This window comes from Balaenoptera physalus, assembly GCF_965194825.1.
Source record: "Balaenoptera physalus genome assembly, chromosome: 7".
Lineage (NCBI taxonomy): Eukaryota > Metazoa > Chordata > Mammalia > Artiodactyla > Balaenopteridae > Balaenoptera > Balaenoptera physalus.
The window spans coordinates 61882728-61908436 of NC_138886.1; the positions used below are offsets into that span (position 1 = coordinate 61882728).

The 25709-nt window shown below is 35.3% G+C and overlaps 1 long non-coding RNA gene across 1 annotated transcript in view; it reads right to left on the reverse strand.

Moving 5' to 3' along the window:
- LOC309664998 overlaps window positions 1-25709 on the reverse strand; it is a 475535-nt gene that overhangs the window by 229860 nt on the left and 219966 nt on the right. The window contains exon 3 of the long non-coding RNA XR_014266138.1: window positions 6655-6711. This is a non-coding gene — a long non-coding RNA (uncharacterized lncRNA). The remainder of the gene's footprint in view (window positions 1-6654; window positions 6712-25709) is intronic.

Here is a 25709-nt window from a genome sequence, read left to right on the forward strand (position 1 = left end):
AGCAGACAAATAGGTTTATGAAGGACCTGCAATAAGAGATAGAATAGCTATGACTGAAATGTGGCTATGATCTGATCATCATGGAAACTGAAAAACCCTGAAGAAATACATATATTATTATTACTATGTTTAAAGGTCAGAGAATGAAGTTCTCCTGAGTACCATAGCAAGAGCGTCTGATGTTTTTTGTGTTAATAATGTGATTTTTAAAATTTTGTTTTGATCATGATAAGCCTACTTGAGCTAGCACAGTACATTAAGAAAAATAATACTTCAATACACTGTTTTAGGTGGCATGTATATATAAAATTTCCTTTAAGTAGAAACTCTCTGTATTCCAATATGGCTAAAGTTTGAGACTTGAGAGCTAAAGTTTGAAATAGTATTTTAGTATCGGAGGTCACTGGCTCTTCATCCATATACATTACACTTTCTGTGACTTTGGGCAAGTAACTTTGGGCGAGTAGTTCTTTAAGCCTCTGCCCATTTGTGAAGCCAGGTAAAACTTCTCACACTGAATGGCTTCCAGCAGATTAAATGGTGTCTATTACAGAGACTGACATATGAATGTTTGAATAATAGTTACAGCGGATATTCTAATCTGACTGATCAGAAAACATGTCCCAACCAACTTTTCCCTTACTGGCTTTTAGAAGAGAGCCAGGAAATGTAAATGCTCTTATTTCCAGCATTATTACAGCTGTGAGTAGGTTTTTGATACTGTTCTGGACAGTAATATATAGAAAAGTTTGGGGTGGGGGGCAAAAGCACGGGGTTCTGGAAAATCTCCAATGAGAGGGATCAGAAAGGATTGATATCACTCCTCCCCTGGCCCCCAACACATCTCCATTCTTAATTCCTATGTTGAATAATGCCTTCATTTTCAGAGTTGTGTCAGCGTTCTGCTGATAAAAATAGAAAGACTAACAGAATCACAGAGATAATACAGAATCACAATCGATTCAGCCCCATCCACTGGGTTCCAGGTTGCAGTGCCAAATCTTTATTGGAGGAGCTGCTGTTGCTGCCCTGGGCTTCACTCCTTGAGTCCCAAGTCATGTTTCAACTGCCATTATCAATCAGCACCATGCTGCTGCCTCCCTACCGCCCACCCATCCGCCACTTTCCAGGTTGCAGCTCTGAGTAGCCATTGCCAAGGGTGCTGCTACTGCCCTGAACACCACCCCTCACCCAAGATTAAGGTGCTAAGCTCTCATTGCTGAGAAGGGCTCTTGCTGCCCTAAGCCCCACCCTCTGGGGTTCCAGGTTACATCTGTGACCCATTCTTGCCAGGGGAGCTGCCACTACCCAGAGCCCTACCCCCATGGCAGGTTGAGGTGCTGACACATTATTACTGAGAATGAGCTGCCACCGATCTGGACCCTACCCCCAGGTCCTAAGTTGTGGCTCTGAACTGTCACTACCAGAGCCATGCTGCCACTGCTCTATGCCCAGCACCCCAGGTCCTGACATGTAGCTTTAACAGACTACCATGTGAATTGTGTTGCTGCTATCCTGTGACTGACCCCTGGGACCAGAGTTGAGACTTTGACATACTACTGTCCCCCAGCTGTGCTATTACTGCACCCTGCCTTCTGGGTCCAAGTCACCACTGCAACTTCTCATCCCAGGGCATGTGACACTGCTGCAATCCCCCCACCCTCACCAGCTGGATTCACAGCGGTAATCCCCTGAAACCCAGGTATTGGTTCTACAGGACATCTGCACACACCCTTATCCTAGACACCAGTGCCACAGTCATAGCAAATGCACCTGTGCATCAGGACCCAGGCACTGTGGTAGTTCCACATATGCCTGATGCTAGGATCCTGGCTCCAATACTGCTTTGTGGATTCTGAGCTTCAGCATGCCAACCCATTCTCCAAGAAGGATCCCCTTGGATATAACTTCCTCCCATGGGCGAATATTAAAAAAAAAAAAGAAAGAAGAGGAAGACCTCAGCATCTGAAGATCTGAATAGCCCTACCTGCCATTCCCACCCGCAGGTCCTCTGCAGCCTTGGCCAAAAAGACACCCCCCCCCACCATCTGGCCAACATCAATCTCAACCAGCAGAGTGGCATGGGGACTATGCCACTGTGACTTCCCAGGAACAAAAGATGCTGCATCCCACCCAGCTAGCACCCTTACAGCCACCTCCAGGTGAATATCTTTCCTTACTAAAGTCAATCCAGAAAGACTGAAAGAGATGAATGTGCCCTCAAATGCAGAGATATCAGTAATACTCCAACAACTGACCCAAGGATACAATCTGCACATCATCTGAGAAAGAATTGAAAACAATTTTAAGGAAGCTCAGCAAGATTCAGGACAACACAGATAGACAAATCAATGAACTCAGGAAATAATACATGACTAAAATAAGAAATTCAATAAAAAATAGAAGTCATAAAAAAGAGAGCCAAAAATAAATTCTGGAGATGAAGAATACAATAAATAAAATGAAAAATGCAATACACAGCTTCAAATGAAGTCTCAATCAGGCAATAGAAAGAATCTGTGAGCTTGAAGACGTTTCCTTATATAATTTAATCAGAGGAAAATAAAGAAACTAGCAGGAAAAAGCATGAAGAAAGCCTACGTGAGCTTGGGACCAGATCAACAGAAACATTATGGGAGTCCCAGAAGGAGAAGAGAGGGAGAAAGGGAAAGAAACTTCAGTTAAATAATGGCTAAAAATTCTTAAATCTAGGGCGACAGATGTCCATCCAGGTACAGGTGCCATACAAGAAATGCTAAAGAAAGATCTTCAAGGTAATACAAAAATATGCTAATGAGTAACACAAGAACATACAAAAATATAAAATTTACTGGTAAGGTAAATATGTAGTCAAATTCAAAACACTCTCATACTGCCATGGTAGTGTATAAGTCACTTTGAAATCTACCGTATAGGCCAACAGAAGAAAGTTTTGAAAATAGGTATATCTCCAATATTATATTAATGGAAACAATATAAAAAGATGAAAATTGGGAACTCAACATAAATTGGGTGGGGATAGATTGGGAGTTGGGGACTAACATGTATACACTGCTATATTTAAAATACATAACCAACAAGGACCTACCATAGAGCCCAGGGAACTCTGCTCAATATTCTGTAATAACCTAAATAGGAAAAGAATTAGAAAAAGAATAGATACATATATGTGTATAGCTGAATCACTTTGCTGCACACCTGAAACTAGCACACCATTGTTAATCAACTATGCTCCAAAATAAAATAAAAATTTAAAAATCTGTGGGGGTGGCAAGTAAATGGGTAAAACTTTCTTGTGCAGTGAAGTTGTTATCAGCTTAAAATAGATGGTTATAAACCTATAAGCTGATTTATTAAAGACTCATGGTAACCACCAAGCAAAAACCTAAAATAGACATACAAGTGGTAGAGAGAAAAGAGTCAAAGCAAACCACTTCAAAATATCACCAACTAACAGAAAAAAAATCAGCAAGAAAGGAAGAAAGAAACTAAGGAATTACAAAACGATCAGAGAGCAGTGAACAAAATAATGATAGGAAGTCTTTATCTATCAATAATAACTTTAAATATTACTGGTTTAAATTCTCCAATTAAAAGACATAGAGAGACTGAATGTATTACAAACAAGACCCATTTATATGCTGCCTACAGGAGACGTACTTCAGTTTTAAATATACTCACAAGCTGAAAGTAAAGTGATGAAAAAAAGATATTTCAAGCAAATAGAAACCCAAAGAGAACAGGGTAGCTATACTTTTCAGAGTAAAGAGACTTTAAGTTAAACTATCATAAGAGACAATGAAGGTCATTATATAATGATAAAGGGGTCAATTTATCAGAAGGAGATAACAATTGTAAATATACACTCTCTAATAATGGAGCACCTAAGTATATTAAACAATCATTAACAGAAATGAAGGGAGAAAGAGACAGCAATGCAGTGATAGTAGCCAATACCTGGCTTTAAACAATGGAGAGATCATCCAGACAAATTAAATAAGGAAATAATGGATTTGAATGATACTTTAGATGATATGCCCTAACAGACACATAAAGAACATTCTACCCAACAACAGTAGAAAATACATTCTTCTCAAATTCACACAGAACATTCTCCAGGAAAGATCACATGAGAGGTGATCTTTACACAATATGTCTTAACAAATTGAGATCATTCTAAGTGTGTTTTCTGACCACATGGTATGAAACTAGAAATCAATTAGAGGAGGAAACCTGGAAAATTCACAAATATGTGGAAATTAAAAAATATAAACCTGAACAACCAATGGGTCAAATAAGAAATTAAAAGGCAAATCAAGAAATATCTTGAAACCAACAAAAATGGGAGCATAACATACCTAAACCTATGGGATGTTGCAAACGGATTTCTGAGAGGGAAGTTTATATTGATAAACACATTCAGAAACAAGAAAAATCTCAAACTCACTTGACGTTTCCATGAACTAGAAAGTTTCTGTTCAACATAGTACTAGAAGTCCTAGCCAGAATAATTAGTCAAGAAAATGAAAGGCATGCATATTTGCTTGGAAGAAGTAAAATTTTCTCTGTTTGCAGATGACAAACTCTACTAAAAACCGTTAGAACTAATAAATTCAGTAAAATTGCAGCGTACAAAATGAACATACAGAAAATGATTGCATTTCTGTACACTAACAACACATTACTTGAAAGAAATTAAGAAAGCAATCCCATTTGTAATAGCATAAAAATATTTAGAAGTAAATTTAACCAAGGAGGTGAAAGATTTGCACACTAAAAATGATAAAACATTGATAAAAAGAGATTAAAGAAGACTCCCCAAAATGGAAAGATCCATGTTCCTGTATTGAAAGAATTAATATTTTGAAAATGTCTATACTACTCAAAAGTGATCTATAGATTTAATGAATTCCCAATCAAAATTTCAATGTTTTTTACAGAAATGGACAAACTATCCAGAAATTTGTTTGGAACTATAAAGGGCTCCCATAGCCAAAGCAATCCTGAGAAAGAACAAATTGGAAGCATCATAATACCTTATTTCATGCTAGATTACTAAGCTTTAGTAGCCACAACAGTATGGTATAGGCACAAAAACAGACACATAGATCAATGGAACAGAGTAGAAAGCCCAGAAATAAACCCACACATATACGGTCAATTAATTTATGATGACGGAGCCAAGAATGACTAAATGAAATAAGTCAGACAGAGGGAGACAAACACTGTATGATCTCACTTATATGTGGAATCTTAAAAAAAAAAAAAAAAAAAGGAAGGTGAGATCAGATTTGTGGTCACCAGAAGAGGCAGGGGGTAGGGAGAGGGGAAATAGGAGAAAGGTGGTCAAAAGTTACAAACCTCCAGTTTCAACATAAATAAGTACTAGGGATGTAATGCACAACATGATGACTCTAGTTAACACTGCTGTATCGTACATATGACGATTGTTAAGAGAGTAAACCCTAAGAGTTCTCACCACAAGGAATTATTTTTTCTTGTTTTGTCTTCTCCGTATTGTATCTATATGAGATGATGGATGCTAACTATAAACTTATACCAGTAAATATTTAACACTAAATTTAAGTCAAACCATTATGACATATACCTTAAACTTATACAGTGATATATAAAAATTATATCTCAATAAAGCTGGAGGGAAAAAAACCTAAAAAAACAAATGTTGGTAATGATGTGGAGAAAAGAGAACCCTTGAACACTGTTGGTGGGAATGTAAATTGTGCAGCCACTATTGGAACACCATGGAGGTTCCACAAAAGATTAAAAATTTAATTACCATATGATCCTGAAATCCCACTCCTTGGTATATAACGAAAGAAAGTGAAATCAATTTCAATTTCAATCAATATCCCTCGAAGGGATATCTGCACACCCATGTTCAGTGAAGCATTATTTATATTAGCCAAGCTATAGAAACAACCTAAGGGTCCAATTACAGATGAATAAAGAAGATGTGGTATATATATGATGAATTATTATCCAACCCTGAGAAAGAAGGAAATTCTGCCGTTTGCCACAACATGGATGGAACTTGAAGGCGTCCTAAGTGAGGTAAGTCAGACAGAGAAAGGAAATATTGTGTGGTAACATTTATAGGTGGAATCTCAAAGAAAACTGAACTTGTGAAAACAGAGAAATGGTAACGAGGGGCTGGGGGAATTAGGGAGATGCTGTTTAAGAGTACTAACTTACACCTAGTAGGTAAATAAGTTCGGGGGAGCTAATGCACAACATACTGATTATAGTCAACAATACTATATCATAAACTTTAAAGTTGCTAAGAGACTAACTCTTCTCAACCCAAAAAAGAAATGATAAAAGTGTGCCATGATAAAGGTGTTAGCTAATATTACTGTAGTAATTATATTGGAATATATAAATGTATCACCAACATGTTATACAACACTATGTTATGGTCAATTATATATCAATTAAAAAAAAAGAGTCCAGGAACTGTAAATGCTCTTTTTTCCAATCTTACTATGGCTGGGGATAAGCATAATCTTCAGGGCAATAATGGATAGAAAAGTTTGGGGGTAGAGAAAGGGGAAGTGTTCTAAAAAATCTCTGAGGAGAGGGATCAGAAATGGTTGATGCCACTCTTCCCCCACCCCTCCAACAACACACACTTACCTCCATTCTGCCTATGTTGAATGATGCCTTATTGTTCAGAGTTGTGGCAGAATTCTACTGATAAAAATAAAGGGATAACAGAATTAGAGATACCAATCAATTCATCATTAAGTTGACTAGAACTGATTTTTCACAAAAATGAATAATTTCTATTTTAAACCACTTTAAGTAAGGTTTTCTGCTACACAGAGCTAAATCCAAGCCAAATTGATAAAATGACTAATTCTAATATTACTTTTGTAGGAAAAAAACCTCTCTATAGTGATATCTTCACCTTCCCAATGAAAAATATGAATTGTGTGCTCAACACAGACCACTCTGAGAGATGAATGGAAGCATTGATATTTTCACGAAAAATAGAAATAACGTTGTAGGATTGTATATATTAACATTAAATATCAGGAAGAGTATAAACTAAAGATGTTACAGCATACATTTCTTGATTGTTTTCTCCATTATGCAGAGATGAAAACAAATAGATTTCCAATTTTATATACTACTCAAGGTATTAATTAAAATTATGAGTTGTGATTTACACTGACTATAACCATATTTAAATATTTACATACTAATATCATCTTATATGTGACCATATCACAGTTTTAGAGCATATGAGTTTATATTAGTTAGAACTGACTAGGTATTACTGCAAGGTTTGACCCTACCATGTTAAACCAAAGATTTCTTTACGATTTCCTGATAACACATGAGGGATGTAGAGAGTCTCATACTGAACTTTAAATACTTTGGAGAAGAAGTAACACACATCATTTCACTTGCCATATTGTCGAGAACTAGTCAGAGGCCCATGTAAAACTACAAGCGTTCAAGTCAATGTGTTCCTGTGTGTGCCTCAAAGTACAGGAGGCTCAGATATTGATGAGTTAGCAATATCTATCCAAGGGCCTAAATATTTACTAAATTGGCCTAACCCAACTAAATGAGCCAACCAGTGTTCTTGTAATAATTTAACTTTTAATAATTATCATCTTTTAAATTGGTTATCCAGGGACAAACAATCAAAACAAGCCCAAACAGTGGATATTAGAATATTCAGTGTTCTATCAAGCACCCTCTGAAATATTGTATATCTTACAATGATGAGTGGCATTTATTTTAATAAATGATAGAGTTATTTAACATCTGAACTACTTTGGTTTCTTTCCTTTACTAGTCTCAAAATTACCTACCAAGTTGGAGAGCATAGTTTGAGCAACATTTGTCTCATATCAAAATATTTTACCAACTGCACAGCACCTTTCAATCAATTCGTTCTGGATCAGGACTATCAACACTCTCTCTAAATCATACTTTCTTTATATGAGCTTAAAAAAATCTGACCTCTGACCTGATGATACAAACTCCTTGCCTAATACGAGCTTTGATTTTTCTCTCCTATATCTAAATCTTTGTATAAATTCTTAAATGGTGGAAGAAGAGATACACAGGCAAATTCAGAGATATATACTTTACTGTGTAAATTTTAATGGCTTTAAATTTAAATCATAAATTTAATTAAATTTAAAATTAAATCACTTTATTTGTAAATGAACTAAATGCTCCAATCAAAAGACATAGGGTGGCTATTATCAAAAAGTCTACAAATAAAAAAGGTTGGCAAGGATGTGGAGAAAAGGGAACCTTTGTACACTGTTGGTGTGAATGTAAATTGGTGCAGCCACTATGGAAAACAGTATGGAGGTTCCTCAAAAAACTAAAAATAGAACTACCATATGATCCAGCAATTTCACTCATGGGTATATCTCCAAAGAAAACAAAAACAGTAATTTGAAAAGATACATACATCCCAGTGTTCATAGCTATATTATTTAAAATAGCCAAGATCCGGAAGCAACCCAAACACCATCAAAAGATGATTGGTTTAAGAATAAGAATTAGTGAGATATATATATATATATATATATATATATAGAGAGAGAGAGAGAGAGAGAGAGAGAGAGAGAGAGAGAGAGGAGAGAGAGAGAGAGAGAGAGAGAGAGAGAGAGAGAGAATGGAGTATTACTCAGCCATAAAAAGAATGAAATTCTGCCACTTACAACAATGATTCTGCCACTTACAACAATGTGGATAGACCTAGAAGGTATTATGCTTAGTGAAATAAGTCATACAGAGAAAGGCAAATACCGTATGATATCACATATATTTGAAATCTAAAAAATAAAATAAACAAAGGAATATAATGAAACAAAAACAAACTCACAGATATAGAGAACAAACTAGTAATTACCAGAGGAGAGAGGGAAGGGGGAGGGACAAATAGGAATAGGGAATTAAGAGGTACAAACTACTATGTATAAAATAAATAAATAACAAGGATATATTGTGTAGCATAGGGAAATATAGCCATTATTTTGTAATAGCTTTAAATGGAGTATAATCTATAAAAATACTAAATCACTATGTTGTACACCTAAAACTAATATAATATTGTAACTCAGCTATATTTCAATTAAAAAATAAAACAAAAATGACAATGAGTGTTTTTGTGCTATATCCTTTTTACATTTTAAATACTGAAACCATTTAAATGAGAATCCTCCTTTTTCCAACGATGTAATAACAAGGACATGACTTACTCTATGCCTGAAATAAGTTAAAAAATTAGACACAATATAAAAAACTATAGTTTTAGAGATGCTGAACCTCAGACAATAATGAATAGTGACCCATGAGAAATACAGAAGAAGCCTGGGAACCTTATGACTGTCCCAGCCTACTGCCTTGAGAGACTTTACAGGCTGCAGTACTGGTGGAAGAAACTCAGATGTAGCCTGGTGGATACTCTGAAATGAGGAAAGGAAGAGGAGATCCACAGAGATCAAGACGGTTAGAGTTCACAGGAAGAGGGCTGAGGAAGAGAGAGCTGAACAGAAAGAGAGCTCTGGAGATATGCATAGATCAGGAGAGTACTAATCAGTGAATATATGTGAGGCAACTACCAAAAGCAGGGTAAAAACTTCTGAAAATATTAGAGAACAGTGTCAGGCAGTCAGGGCCAGGAATAGAGCCTGTTCCCCCCCAAAAAACTTGAGAATTTCTCAAGGAATTGGGTAGAATACTCAAGAAGGTCTTGCCTTATTACTGAGAAACACTTAACCCTAGGCTAGGCGGTAATTTGGATTGGCCTAATAAATCATAAAATCAGGATCAAAAAGGATCAACCTGTTTTAAGTAATGCAACTGCATTTTAGAAAAAAGCTGAAGAGTTTTTATAGGAATACAGACATATCCAGTCCAGGGGGGAAGATTATCTTTAAGGTTTTCCCATCCCCATCCTCTCCACATAAAGAAACCTCGGGAGGTAACTGAGGGAGACTTCATCCCAGTGTCTCAGATAAGCAGACCTAGGAATGAAGGTGTCTGAGATAGGAATGTAAATATGGCATGGCTGGCCAGTGGAGCTTAAGACTTTGACAGCAATTCCCATCTGAGATTGAAATACACTGTGCATCAGACTCTGAATGCTTTGCAAATGAATCCTACAGAATATTTATGTAAGGAATTCTACCAATTCTACACGAATTCTTCCAGAAAAAATTGAAGCTGAGGAAATAGTTTCCAGCACATTCTTTGAGGCAAGATTTAACCTGATACCAATTTTAGACAAAAACACTCCAATGAGAGAAAACTATAGACTGATATTCACAAAAGCAAAGATTCTAAACAAAATTTTAGCAAACTAAATCCAGCAATATATACAAAGGATAATACATCATAATCAAGTGGGGTTTAATACCAGGAACACAGGTTTGGATTTAATATTTGAAAAATCAATCAATGTCATTCACCATAATAGCAAACTGAAAATTAAAATCCATACGGTTATTACAAAAATGTAAGAAAAAGCATCTGAGAATATCCAACATCAATTCCTGAAAACAAGTCTCTGTAAAATATACATGAATAGATGGTAATTTCCTCAATAGTAAAGGAAATCTATGAAACACCAACAGCTAACTTCAGACTTGATGGTGAAGGGCTGAATGTTTTCCACTTAAAATCAGGAATGAGAAAAGGATGTTTATAACGATAAGCATCTTGTCGAGGGTGCTGTCCATGGTGGCATTTATGTAGTAGTGGCAGAACCAGTGGTACTCTTATCTATCCAGAATATTCCTGTGGCCTATGCTCTCACTGCCTAACCTCTTTTGCTTCCTGTGTATTTTATGAGATTGGGGAACCAATGTTCCTATCATGTCTGTGTGCATTGGTTAGCTAGAGTTTGTGAACATTGGCAGCATCCAAGGATTCTTATCCAAAATTAAAATTTATTTAGATTGACAATCATATTAATAGCTATTTTCATTTTTTCAGTCTTAAGATTTTTAAAAATATATTATGTATTAAAAAAATTAAGGCAGCAACATATAAAATTATGTAATTTTAAATAATGGAGAGTCAATATGGCAGAGTTGCACTGACCTTTTATAAACACACATTAGATACATATCTTGACTCTAACCAAACATATTGAGATATATATAAGAACTCAATTTTCCTATCTATAAAATGAAGAAAAATGCTTACCTTTTGCTGTCATTGAATTAAATAAACTCTATACAAAATTTAAATAATAATATGTTTTTTGGGACATTGAAAGCATTTAACAAGCAGTGAGAGGTGTGTGTATGTATGTGTGTATGCGTGTATGTGTGTGTGTGTGTGTGTGTGTGTGTGTGTGTTTGTTGTTTAAGGTGGCATAGTAACACCCCCTCCTCCCCAACAATTGAGCAGCATATCTCCTCCAAAAACAATTCAAAATCAAACTATGGCTATAAGGAGTAAAAAAGCACTAAAAATATAGTCAGGCATCAGTTTGCAAAGATTCATAACTATGAATGTTAGAAATGTGGACACTTGGGGAGTGTCCACTTGGGTGGGGAGAGGTGGAATCAAATTAAGCATAAAACATGTGAGCTCAGAATCCAGTTCACTCAGAGGAATTTTCGACATTCAAGACCATTACTGTGTTATATTTATAGTCTCTTGAACTATTCTTCTTTTCTGTGGGAAAAATTCAGAATTTTTTCAATAAAATATCAAGCTTCACAATTATTTTTGGGTTGTACATATATGTAGAGATTTAGAATGTTTGCCTTTTTTCCAGGTTATAAAAAGGTACAGGGAGATTAGAAATGCTTGAATGTAAGTCTATCACCTTCTCCGTTTATGACTTCGAAATGCATATTGTGTTTCTTTCATCTCTGAAGTGATGAAGGCACATCAAATTATTTCCTGAGAAGATTTTAAAAATGTTCCTGCATGGAGTGTGTGAAAGTCTTAAGAATGTACTACATACCCAGTTGGTACAAGTAGTTTTTTCACAGATCATTTCAGTGCTTTAACTTTCAGTCAGTGCTTAAGATCTCAAGCTTATCAATGGAAATTATAATGTTACAGGAAGGCTGGTATGGTGGTAAAGCACTGACTTACAACTTTAGGATCTTGGGTTCAGTCTCAACTCTACCAATACCATGCTACTGCTCTCAAATAGGTTCAAGAATATAAAAATTTGGCATTAGACTCCCACTTTTTAAAAACTCATCCTAGCAGGTAGCCTCAGGATATACTGAGGATGAGTTTTGTGTGAGTCAGCACACAAAATATAGATGTAGACCTATTTTCTTTCTATGTTAATGTTAGGGTGGCTTGAATTTTTATTTAATTTGTGAATACTCTGACGGGTCCTTGTTGACACTGTGGAAACACATTACAAATTGTCACATGTAGTCTCTGATATGTTAATTCCTTAAGGATTAATATACTGTCTATTCCTATTTTCTTACTTTTCTTTTTGAAAATTAAAGAAGAAAAATGATTGAGCACAGAAATAAAATGAATGCATAAGTATAATAATTCTGATAAGAATCAAAGAACAATAAGGAAATGTATGGCATTTGCATTTAGAAATGCTTCTCCATAGAGGAAGTGTTAGAGATTTTTAGTAAGAAGAGGTCTGACCTAAATAGACATTTCTCCAAAGAAGATATACAGATTGCCAACAAACACGTGAAAGAATGCTCAACATCACTAATCATTAGAGAAATGCAAATCAAAACTACAATGAGGTATCACCTCACACCTGTCAGAATGGCCATAATCAAAAAGTCTACAAATAACAAGTGTTGGTGAGGATGTGGAAAAAAGGGAACTCTTGTACACTACTGTACATTGCCATTGTACTGTGGCAATGTAAATTGGTGCAGTCACTATAGAAAACAGTATGAAAGTGCCTTGAAAAACTAAAAATAGAACTCCCCTATGATCCAGCAATTTCACTCTTGGGTGTATGCCAGAAAAAAATGAAAACAATAATTTGAAAAGATTCAGGCACCCCAATGTTCATAGCAGGACTATTTACAATAACCAAGATATGGCAGCAACCCAAATGTCCATCAACAGACAAGTGGACAAAGAAGATGTGGTATGTATATATGTGTATATATATATATATATATATATATATATATATATATATATATATATATATATACACATACCACATATACATATATATACAATGGAATATTACTCAGCCATAATAAAGAATGGAATTCTGCCATTTGCAGCAATGTGGATGGAGCTAGAGAATATTATGCTTAATGAAATTAGTCTGACAGAGAAAGACAAATACTTTATGATATCATTTATATGTTAAACCTAAAAAATACTACAAATGACTGTATATAGTAAAACTAAAACAGACTCACAGGTACAGAAAACAAACTAGTGGTTACCAGAAGGGAGAAGGAAGGGGAAGGGCAAGTTAGGGTTATGGGATTAAGAGATACAAACTATTGTGTATAAAATAGATGAGCAACACAGGCATATTGTATTGCACAGGGAATTATAGCCATTATCTTATAGTAAGTGTTAATGGAGTATAATCTATAAAACTATGAATCACTATGCTATACACCTGAAACTAATAGAGTGTAAATCAAATATACTTCAATAAAATAAAAAAAATTTTAAAAATATGGTTATGTATAAACTATAGAATATTATTCAGCCATAAAAAAGAATAAAATCTTGCCATTTGCAACAATGTGGATGGACCTTGAGGACATTATGCCAAGTGAAGGAAGTCACAGAAAGACAAATACCATATGATCTTACTTATATGTGGAATCTTAAAAACAAGGCAAAACAAAACAAAAATGAGTTCATAGATACAGAGAACATATTGGTGGCTGCCAGAGGTGGGAGGTAAAGAGGGTCAAAAGGTATAAACTTTCCACTTGTAAAATAAATAAGTCATGGGAATATAACATAGAGAATGCTGACTATAGTTAATAATACTGTACTGTATATTTGAAAGTTGCTGAGAGTAGATTTTAAAAGTTCTCATCATAAGAAAAAAATTTTATAACCATGTATGGTGTCAGATGTTAACTAAACTTACTGTGGTGATCGTTTTGCAATATACACAAAGATCAAATCATTACATTTTATACCTGAATCTAATATAAAGTTGCATGTCAATTATACCTCAATTTTTAAAGTTTATATGAAAATATTACCACTTTATGAGTTTAGGCATGGTATCAGAGAATGACATCCATAATCTTCTAAAACAGCCAATAAAATATTGCTCCCTTTTCCAATTACATATCTGTGTGAGGCCAGATTATCTCCAATACCTTCACCAAAATAGCATATTGTAAGAGATTGCATGTGGAAGCAGAAAAGCCAGACATCAAATAGATTTGGAAAAAAATGTAATATAATGCAACTCTTCTCAGTATATTTTTGTTATGGAAAATCATTCTTATTTGTAAAAGATATTATTTATCTTAACATGTAATAGGATTATTTTGTCATTATAAAATCAATTAATAAATATTTTAACAGTTAGTGGCTTTGATTTTATAGTGTGTTAAATACTGATATAATCAACATAAAACTCTTTGGAGAACTCAATTTTTAAGGGAGCAAAGGACTCCTTACACCAAAATATTTAAGAATGCCTGGTATAGATCACTTATTATTGCAATAAGTTCAGTGATATCATCAACCATAAATGATGAGACTTATTTAGAAGAATTTGAAGAAAGTTATTGTATATGAAGACAAAGAACACTTTTTAAAAATACAAAATAAATCTTTCTCCAGAAGAGAAGCAAGATGACTGTTAAGTCCAGAGGCTGTGGACAGACTTTAATTCTGATGATCTGAGATGACATTAATACTGAAGAGACAGAATTGGATGGAATTTGTTGGAATCCGGCTAATCAATTTCTTTTTGGCTTCATATGGAGACTGGTTTGTCAAAAGTGGATTTAGCTAGATTAAACACAAGGAGATTGTTAACAGAACCCAGCTTGAAAATACCAAAATGGTTAAGAACTTGGCAGAAATCTCCAGCCATTCATCAGGAGTATAAAGATTCCTATAGATATGAGAAAAAAATAGCAACAGAACTTAGTTTTAAGAGTCTGAAATCAGAATGTGTGGTACCCTATACTATCACCTATAGTTCTTAATCAGGGCCCTAGTACCCCACAGCAGATCCAACGAAACAGAACACCCCAAAATGACTTACTAGGTTACTAAGTCATGTTGTATCCTTAAGGAGAATTTTAGGAAAAAAGAGTGCCTCAAAATTTTTTGATAAATCTAGGGTTTGTTCTTTTTTGTTTCTCCTTTTACATTCAGGATATTTCTAGGCCTCCAATCTGACTTCTCTAGGGCTTGGATCGTTTGGCCTAAACAGTATGAGTAGATGAAAACCTGAAAATGGCTAGACCTTATGAGATAGAGGAGAATGACAGCTGTAGCCTTTCTTAGGAAAGTTAATTTTTAAGATTGCACTGTAAAATAATGACTATGCTCAGTTGATTTTTCTGTTCCCTGAGAAACAATGTTCCTTTTATTTATAATATATATATGCATATATATGTATGTATACATTAAAAACGGTAAATATGTGAAGGCAGTAAGCCCTCTTCTCACCTTGCCCAAGGCACATAAGATGATTCATGTTACCTCCAACTTGCTTAAAAAAGGAATTGATTAGACAGGAAATAAATTAAAGATCTAGTCTTATTTTCAAAACAAATCGAGTTACAAATAGTAAATATTTCTCTGTTAAAAATTAGTTCTCTCTCCATAGACATGACCTATACGTTTTTTCGTTGCTGTTTTTGTATTAGGCTTAATAAGAACTTTAATTCTGTAACACATATCTGACATTTAATTTCAAAGTCATATTTAAATGGACTCTTTCTCTCATTATCAAATACATATTTATTAAGCCTCTGGAAGAACAGCAAGCTGAATTTATTTTTTTCTATATTTCTTTCTATGACTATAGAATAGTAGAAAACTACCTCCTCATAAACCATCAGCTTATTTTGTACTCATAGTTTTTTTAATTGATGATGCCTCAAATACAAATTTTAAAGGATTTGATTTTAATAATAAAACAAAACCAATTTTACCTTTACTAAGAAAAATCTGACAAAACACCCTTCCAATTTTGAACTATTCAGCTCATAATGACAGAGCTTCAGTGTTCTTCTGTGGATCATAAAATGTGACGTAATTCCAAATAAATCATATCCATAGACGTAAAAAAAAAAAAAAAAAAAAAAAGGGAAAATGGGTTACCCTAGAAGTTGAGCTTAATGTAGAGTTGTGTTAGTAATCACTAAAATATACTTTATTAGACTTAAAGAATTTTAAACAACTCTTTATTAGAACTTCCAAATATGTCTAATATAATCAACATAGAAAATATAGCTAATATTTTATCAGAAAACCTTCTCCACATTGTATTCTCACTAGCAGTATGGACAACATACAGGTCATTGCCATGTGGTTCCTTTAAGTTGTAGGAAGATTCAAACAGAAAAACATAGATGCAGCAAGATTCCTCAAATAGTGAGATTCTGCCAACTAAGATTTACTTGAAATAGCCCACTTTCATTATACACTTGTTTCTCCAAGTTTTATGAACACATTTCTCTTTTCAAGTTGTAATTATGTCTGGCTTTTAATTTGTTCATCCATTTAGCTTAGTATTCCTTTGAGGCTTGTGGTAACGGCTCTTAATTACACTTACTGAGCCCACCCTTTCGACTGTTTTGGATCTCAGCTTTTCTTACTACTTCTCCAGAACTAAGTGCAGCTTGTCCTTAACCTGTGGCTTATGATACTTTAATTTATTGCTGTAAGCAAGAGCAGCAGGACAAATGAAAAGAAATTCTCATATTTTGGGTATCAGCTAACAGCGCAATTCAATGAATTTATGTTTGTGTTACAGTTATAGAAAACATGTCAGCAAATATATAGGCAGGCCTGCCACTTGTATAGCCCAGATGCAATATCTTACTGATTTTTTCATATTCTGGTCTCACTGAATATTAACGTAATTTTGAAAATATTAGCATCAGTAAATAAAATGACGCTTCCTTAGTGCTTCATAAAGTTGTTAACAAGGAGGCTAGCAAAAATTAGATTTTCTTGAATATTTGATAAACTATGAAATATATTTTTATATCGAGTTTGGCAATGACACTTTCTTTTTTCTTACAATCTAACTAAGCACTGGGAAATTTGTTGATCTTTTCAAGGAACCAATATTTGACTTAATTTTTTTCATTATTTGTGTATAAATTCATTTATTTCTTCTCTTACACTTATTATTTCCTTCCTTCTCCATATTTTGTGTTTACTTTGCTCTTCTTTCCCCAGCTTCCTTAAGAAAAACATTAGATTGATTCTGGAGATTTCTTTCATCTATACAAATATTTAAAGCTCTCAAGTTCCCTTCAAGCACTGTTTTAGCTGAATCCCCCAAATGATATATTACATTATCAGATTACTTTATATTATTTTTCAAATAAACTTGACCCATTGATTATTTACATATATGTGGCCTAATTTTAAAATATTTTTTCTAAATATCTTATTGTTTTAATCTCTAGTTTCATTTCTTTGGATTCAGAGAATATACACAATAAAACCTTATTTTAAATGCATTAGATATGCTTTATGTATTGACATTTAGCTATCCCCACTTTGCTTTATGTTTTTAGAATCTTCTCAAATTAAAATATTCACCTTTAACTTTTCATGGACAACAGAATTAATTTTGTATTACTTCATATAAAATAATTTGCAATACTCTAAGTTTTTTTTACCTCTGACTTTATGCAATAGTTCAGGCATTGACAAACTACTCACCACAGGCCTCAAACTAAAAATGACTTTAACGTTTTACAAGAGCATAAATTTTAATGATGGAAAAAGAAAAGGGAAGGGCGGAGGAGGAGAATGAAAATTCAGCAAAGACTATGAGTGGCCAATAAATCCTAAATTTGACCATTTGACATTTTGTAGAAAGAATGCACTTACCTCTGACACACAGACACACACACATACACACGTATGTTAATTGTCAAAACAGTAATTGCAATTTATAAGTATTTATATACACCTTAAACTATTAAGAGGAATGTTGCCTTTAATTTTATTTACCACTTCTATAAAGAAAGAAGGAAAGAAGGAAGAAACAAAGGAAGAAAGATACATCATATAGAGTGAGTGAAACAGGAAATAAATGTTAATCGGATGTATTCTGTCCTATCATATGTGATGATCTTTCAATAAAATTCTAATCAAATCCTCAAAAACAATAAACCAGTATGGAATATCTGCATTGTTCCATGCTTTTTATTGTGATTATGTCTATCTATTCTACCTTTTTCCATATTTATTCATTTGGTTTTAATTTTTTTTTCTCTCTTTTAGGACCAACCCTTAGATTTAAAAATATCTTGCTAGATTAGCAATTCTGCTTCTTTAAAAATATCCCCCACTAAGTACTAGACCTTCATTTTGAGCTATTTTCTTTGGTGAAATACTACCATTGCCTCTATTAGTTCTTCATTATTTTTATTTTGCAGTAAGTATTATAGAGGTTACTTTGTGCAGTGTTACTGTGTTATGTTGTGTGTAATAAAAAATTGGTTTGGCCTTCATCTTGGTCCCTGGGAAGTAGCCTCTAAACCTTTGGAATTTTCCAAGTGAATAGAAATGTCTGTGTTATTCATGGTGTGCTCAGATAGTTTATGCCAACTAGAAGACTTAGGACAGGGAAATGTCATGCCAGGAAGGCCAACAGTGTGATTAAAGGGTTGGGAGTTTGAGCCACATGATAACACTCTGACATCCAGAGAGTGGAGGTAGGCTGGATTAAGGACATAGTTGAACTCAATAGCACTCAATAAACTGAAAAAAGCACATGGAACATTCACCAAGATAGACTATATTTTGGGCCATAAAATACACTTTAACCATTTTTAAAGGATATAAATCATATAATGCAGACCACAATGAAGTTAAACTAGACATCAATAAGAGAAGAGTAACTGGAAAATCCCAAAATATGTGGAGATTAAATATCACACTTCTAAGTAACACATGAGTCAAAGAAGAAATATCAAAGAAATTAAAAATATTTTTAACTAAATGAAAATGGAAATACAACTTATCAAAATTTATGAGATACAGCAAAAGAGGTGATTAGAGGGAAATTTATAGCATTGAACACATGTATTAGAAAAGAGAAATCTAAAATTAATAACCTAAGCTTCCACCTTAGGAAACTAGAAAAAGAAGAGCAAATTAAAATCCCAAGTAAGAGCAAGAAAAATAATAATAAAAATTAGGGTAGCAATCAATAAATTTGAAAACAGAAATCAAGAAAGAAAACCCACAAAAGCAAAAGCTCTTTCCTTGTTAAGACCAATAATATCGATAAGCTTCTAGCCAAGCTAAGAGAAAAGAGAAAAGGCACAAATTACCAATACCAGCAATGAAAGAAGGGGCATCACTGCAGATCCCACTGGACTTTAAAAGGATAATAAAGAACAAAGTTGGAGGACTAAAGCTGCCCAACTTCAAGACTTACTCTAAGCTACTACAGCAATCAAGATGTGTGGTTTTGGTGGAAAAAAAAAAGACAAATAGATCGATGAAACAGAATAAAGAGCCAAGAAATAGACCCAAATAAATATAGTTTGCTAATCTTTGACCAAGGAACAAAGGTAATACAATGGAGCAAGATAATGGAATATTATTCCGTGCTAAAAAGAAATCAAGCCATGAAAAGACATGGAGGACTCTCAAAGGCTGATTACTAAGGGAAAGAAGCCAATCTGCAAAAGCTATAGACTGTATGATTCCAACTCTATGACCTTCTGGAAAAGGCAAAACTATGGATACAGTAAAGATCAGTGTTTGCCAGAGGTTAGTGGGGAGGTAGGGATGAATATACGGAGCACAGAAAAGTTTTAGAACAGTGAAAATACTCTGCATGATATTATAATGATGAATACATACCATTAAATATTTGTCTAAACTTTTTGAATGTACAACACCTGGAGTGAACCCTAACGTAAACTATGGATGTTGGGCGATGATGATGTATCAAATTAGGTTCATCCTTGGTAAAAAGTGTACCATTCTGGTGAGTGATGTTGATAATAGGGGAGGCCCTGCATGTGTGGGGGTAGGGGCCAAATGGGAAGTCTCTGTACCATCCTGTCATTTTTATAGTATATCTCTAACTGCTCTAAAACATAAAGTATTTTAAAAAAGGATCAATGGCTCCCAGAGGTGAGCAGAGAGGGAGAGATGAAAAGGCAAAAAATAGAGAATTTTTAGGGCAGTGAAATTACTCTGTATGATATTATAATGTCATTATATACTTTTCAGAAGCCATAGAATGTACAATACCAAGAGTGAACCCCTAATGTAAAGTATGAGCTTTGAGTGATTGTGTCATGCAGGTTCATTAATTCTAACAAATGTACCACTCTGGTGGGGGATGTTGATAGTGGAAAGGCTTTACATATGTGGAGTAGGGAATATATGGGACATCTCTATGCCTTCCATTCAATTTTGCTGTCAACTTGAAACTGCTTTAAAAAAGAAAGTCTATTTTTAAAGTGTAATAGTAAGTGTAACACTTTCTTGTGTTCTGTGAGTTTTTCTAGTGAATTATCAAACTGGTATAGGTAGTGGGAGACCCTGATATCAGATGTAAGTGGCTTGAGGACCCCTCAAACTTTCAGCTGGTGTCTAAAGTGAAGTCTGTCTTGTGGAGGATTGTGCCTTTAACCAACAAAGGGTGGCCTAACTCCAAGTAGTTGGTTTCAAAAGTAATTGCAGATTGAAACAAGACAAAATAGAAGGCAATGAAACTGAACATGAACCTCAAATCACTTCCTGAAGTTTGCCTTTATTTCGATTTCTCCTGAAATTTTACCTATCATTGACCTTCTGTTTTAGAGCATAATGAGGAATTTCTGACAGTGAAATGATGAGAATTTTGTACCCCAAATTTTAATACTTCCAAGGAGGAACTCCCTTCATTTTCAGTTAAAAAAATGCTAAGGTAATAGGAGGTTATGGATGACTTAAATTATTTTTCAGAAATAATGTGAATATACTCTGCTACAGGTCCCTCTGGGGATTAAATCAATTCCCTATGCTCTTACTTTTTTATAAAGGTCCTGAGAACCCAGCTGGTTTTCCATTTTTTAGTACTTAATACCATTCACTTTATCTTTTATACTGTTTTCTTTCTATTCAACAAAACTTTTTTAAGTTTTAAGAATCTCTTTTTTATCGAGGTATAGTTGATTGACAATATTATATTAGTTTCAGATGGGCAGCATAATGATTCAATTTTTTTTTATAGATTATACTCCTTTTAAAGTTACAAAACAATGGCTATATTTCTCTGTGCTATGCAATGTATTCTTGTTGCTTATCTATGTTATATCAATACATAGCACTTTGTATCTATTCAATAAATTTTTTAGAGAACTTCAGTAGTATACTCATTTCAAATACTAAAAATTCAAATTTATTATACTGGTACAGTCATATTGACACATATGTAAGACTTAAACTAAAACAACTTTATAATTATAAATCATCAAGAGTGGTAAAATTAAAACATCCATAATTAAATGCAAACTATAGATAAAGAAAATTTAAGTTTACAAAATTAACTTGGTAACAGTCAATTCTTTCATTCCTCTGACAAGGTTTGTTTCAGACTGTGCTCTCTCTCAGGATACAATAGTGAGCAAAGGCAGCCATGACCTATGATTTCTTAGAGCTTACATTTTACTGGATGGAACAGTCAGTAATCAATAATCACAATAATTGTCTAATTATAAACTTTGATAAATGCTATGAAGGGAATATACCTTGTATCATAACACCTCAAAATAGGGACTTTGAAGAACTTGAGTCTGTAATGAGGTAATAGGTTTGCTGCAAAAGCTAAAAGATGAATCAAGTAAATCATACATACAGAATTTAGGAAGATTATCATGACGGGGAAATGTATGTCATGTTTGAGGACCAGAAAGAAGGTTGCTGTTCTTGGGAAAGAGAGAGATTTGTGACTTGATGGGAATCGGGCTGGAGGAGAAGTTCAAGACCTAGCTCATGAGGGCATAAAAGACTGCCTTCAGTCTCCTGATGTTTATCTTTAGAGCAGTGCAAAGCTATTGAAGGTAATTTTCCATGGGATCATGTAAAGATTTTTTTGTTTAGTAAAAATCACTCTAGCTGGGGTGTGAAGCCCAGTCTGCAGGTAAGAGTGAATGAATGTAGAAAATGCAGGGGGTTACTGAAATAGACCAGCAGAAGGAGAGAGCCACACTATCAGCATGATGTGGACACTGGTATGAAAGATGGAAAGGAACAGATGAGAAGTATTTCAGAAGTAAAATAAATAGTCCTTGGTGACTGACCATTCCTGATGGGAGCAATTCACCAAAAACAATGAGAAAAACAGAGCTGGTTGCTAGGAAATGGAACAGTTTGAGTTCCACTTTCCCACAATTAAAGTAGTATGTGATTGTCTAATTCTCTCACATTTTTCTTTATTCAATTTTGTGAAAAAATAATTGAATCTTATGTCAAAAAAATTGTCTTCCTTAATATAAATGTATCATTCACCTATCATTTTTACTCCCATACTTTCTTTAGTAATCTGAATGTATTACATTACCACAGTTAGGCTTTACTACATACCAAAAGCACAAACGCATATTGGAGTTACTGTAATCACATGACAATATATTAAGAATTATAACAAAAGCACAAACAAAATTCCATAGATTATATCTGAATAGATGTTTGAGAAATATTGCTGGTAGTGCTTTCTTTCTCATGGTCCATGTGTGACTGCTGAATGAAAGATTTCTGTCATTCCCAATATACAGTCATTTTGAATTTTTTTTACTAACATTTTTTTCTACTAAACACTCAAGAATGAACAGGAGACCTTCAATATGGTGGAGGAGTAAGACATCGAGATCATCTTCCTCCTCATAAATACATCAGAAACACATCTATATGTGGAACAACTCCTACAGAACACCTACTGAATGCTGGCAGAAGACCTCAGACTTCCCAAAAGGCAAGAAACTCCCCACGTACCTGGATAGGACAAAAGAAAAAAGAAAAAAGAGAGACAAAAGAATAGGAACAGGACCTGCACCTCCGGGAGGGAGCTGTGAAGGCGGAAAAGCTTCCACACACTAGGAAGCCCCTTCACTGGCAGAGATGGGGGGTGGGCGACGGGGGGGGGGGGAAGCTTCAGAGCCTTGGAGGAGAGCGCAGCAACAGGGGTGCGGAGGGCAAAGCAGAGAGATTCTCCTACAGAGGATTGGTGCCGACCAGCACTCACCAGCCTGAGAGGCTTGTCTGCTCACCCACTGGGGTGGGCGGGGGCTGGGAGCTGAGGCTCTGGCTTCGGAGGTCAGATCCATGGAAGAGGACTGGGGTTGGCTGCATGAACACAACTTGAAGGGGGCTAGTGTGCCACAGCAAGCCATGAGGGAGTCCGAGAAAAAGTCTGGAACTGCCTAACATGCAAGAGACCATTGTTTCAGGGTACACAAGGAGAGGGGATTCAGAGCACCACCTATACGAGCTCCAGAGACAGGCGTGAGCCACGGCTATCAGCATGGACACCAGAGATGGGCATGAAACGCTAAGGCTGCTGCTGCAGCCACCAAGAATCCTGTGTGCAAGTACAGGTCACTGTCCACACCTCCCCTCCTGGGAGCCTGTGCACCCCCCCACTGCCAGGGTCTGGTGATCCAGGGACAACTTCCCTGGGAGAACACACGGTGCACCTCAGGCTGTTGCAACATCACGCAGGCGTCTGCTGCTGCTGGCTTGCCCCTCATCCATAACCCTCCATCTCCGAGGCCTGAGTGAGCCAGAGCCACCTAATCAGCTACTACTTTAACCCCATCCTGTCTGAGGGAAGAACAGATGCCCTCAGGTGACCTAAATACAGAGACAGGGCCAAATCCAAAGCTGAACCCCAGGAGCTGTGCGAACAAAGAAGAGAAAGGGAAATTTCTCCAGGCAGCCTCAGGAGCAGTGGATTAAATCTCCACAATCAACTTGTTGTACCCTGCATCTCTGGAATACCTGAATAGACAATGAATCATCCCAAAATCGAGGCAGTGGATTTTGCTTTCTGCATCTAATTTGTTTCTGGTTTTATGTTTATCTTAGTTTAGTATTTAGAGTCTATTATCACTAGTAGATTTGTCTATTGATTTGGTTGCTCTCTTCTTTTTTTTTTTAATATACAGATATATACATAAATATTTTTTCTTTTCTCTTTTTGTGAGTGTGTATGTGTATGCTTCTTTGTGTGAGTATGTCTGTATAGCTTTGCTTTTAACATTTCTCCTAGGGTTCTGTCTGTCCGTTTGTTTTGGTTTTTTTTTTTAGTGTAGTTTTTAGTGCTTGCCATCATTGGTGGATTCGTTTTTTGGTTTGGTTGTTCTCTTCTTTCTTGCTTGCTTTTTTGTTTTTTACTTTTTAAATTTTTATTAATTAAAAAACTTTTTATTTTAATAACTTTATTTTATTTTCTTTTTTTCTTTCTTTCTTTCTTTTTTCTCCCTTTTCTTCTGAGTCATGTGGCTGACAGGGTCTTAGTGCGCCAGCTGGGTGTCAGACCTGTGCCTCTGAGGTGGGAGAGCCGAGTACAGGACATTGGTCCACCAGAGACCTTCCAACTACATGTAATATCAAACAGCAAAAAACTCTCCCAGAGGTCTCCATCTCAATGCCAAGACTCAGCTTCACTCAATGACCAGCAAGCTACAGTGCTGGACACCCTATGCCAGTCAACTAGCAAAACAAGAACTCAACCCCAGCCATTGGCAGAGAGGCTGCCTAAGATCATAATAAGGTCACAGACACCCCAAAACAACATCGGACGTGGTCCTGCTCACCAGAAAGACAAGATATCCAGCATCATCCACCAAAACACAGGCACCAGTCCCCTCCACCAGGAAGCCTACACATCCAAGGAACCAAACTTTGCAACTGGGGGCAGACACCAAAAACAATGGGAACTATGAACCTGCAGCCTGTGAAAAGGAGACCCACAAACACAGTAAGTTAAGCAAAATGAGAAGACAGAGAAACACACAGCAGATGAAAGAGCAAGGTAAAAACCCACCAGACCAAACAAATGAAGAGGAGACAGGCAGTCTACCTGAAAAAGAATTCAGAGTAATGATAGTAAAGATGATCCAAAATCTTGGAAATAGAATGGAGAAAATACAAGAAATATTTAACAAGGAACTAGAAGAACTAAAGAGCAAAATACCAGTGATGAGCAACACAATAAATGAAATTAAAAATTCTCTAGAAGGAATCAATAGCAGAATAACTGAGGTAGAAGAACGGATAAGTGACCTGGAAGATAAAATAGTGGAAATAACTACCACAGAGCAGAATAAAGAAAAATGAATGAAAATAATTGAGGACAGTCTCAGAGACCTCTGGGACAACATTAAACGCACCAACATTCGAATTATAGGGGTCCCAGAAGAAGAAGAGAATAAGAAAGGGACTGAGAAAATAATTGAAGAGATTATAGAAGAAAACTTCCTTAATATGGGGAAGGTAATAGTCAATCAAGAACAGGAGGCACAGAGAGTCACATACAAGATAAATCCAAGCAG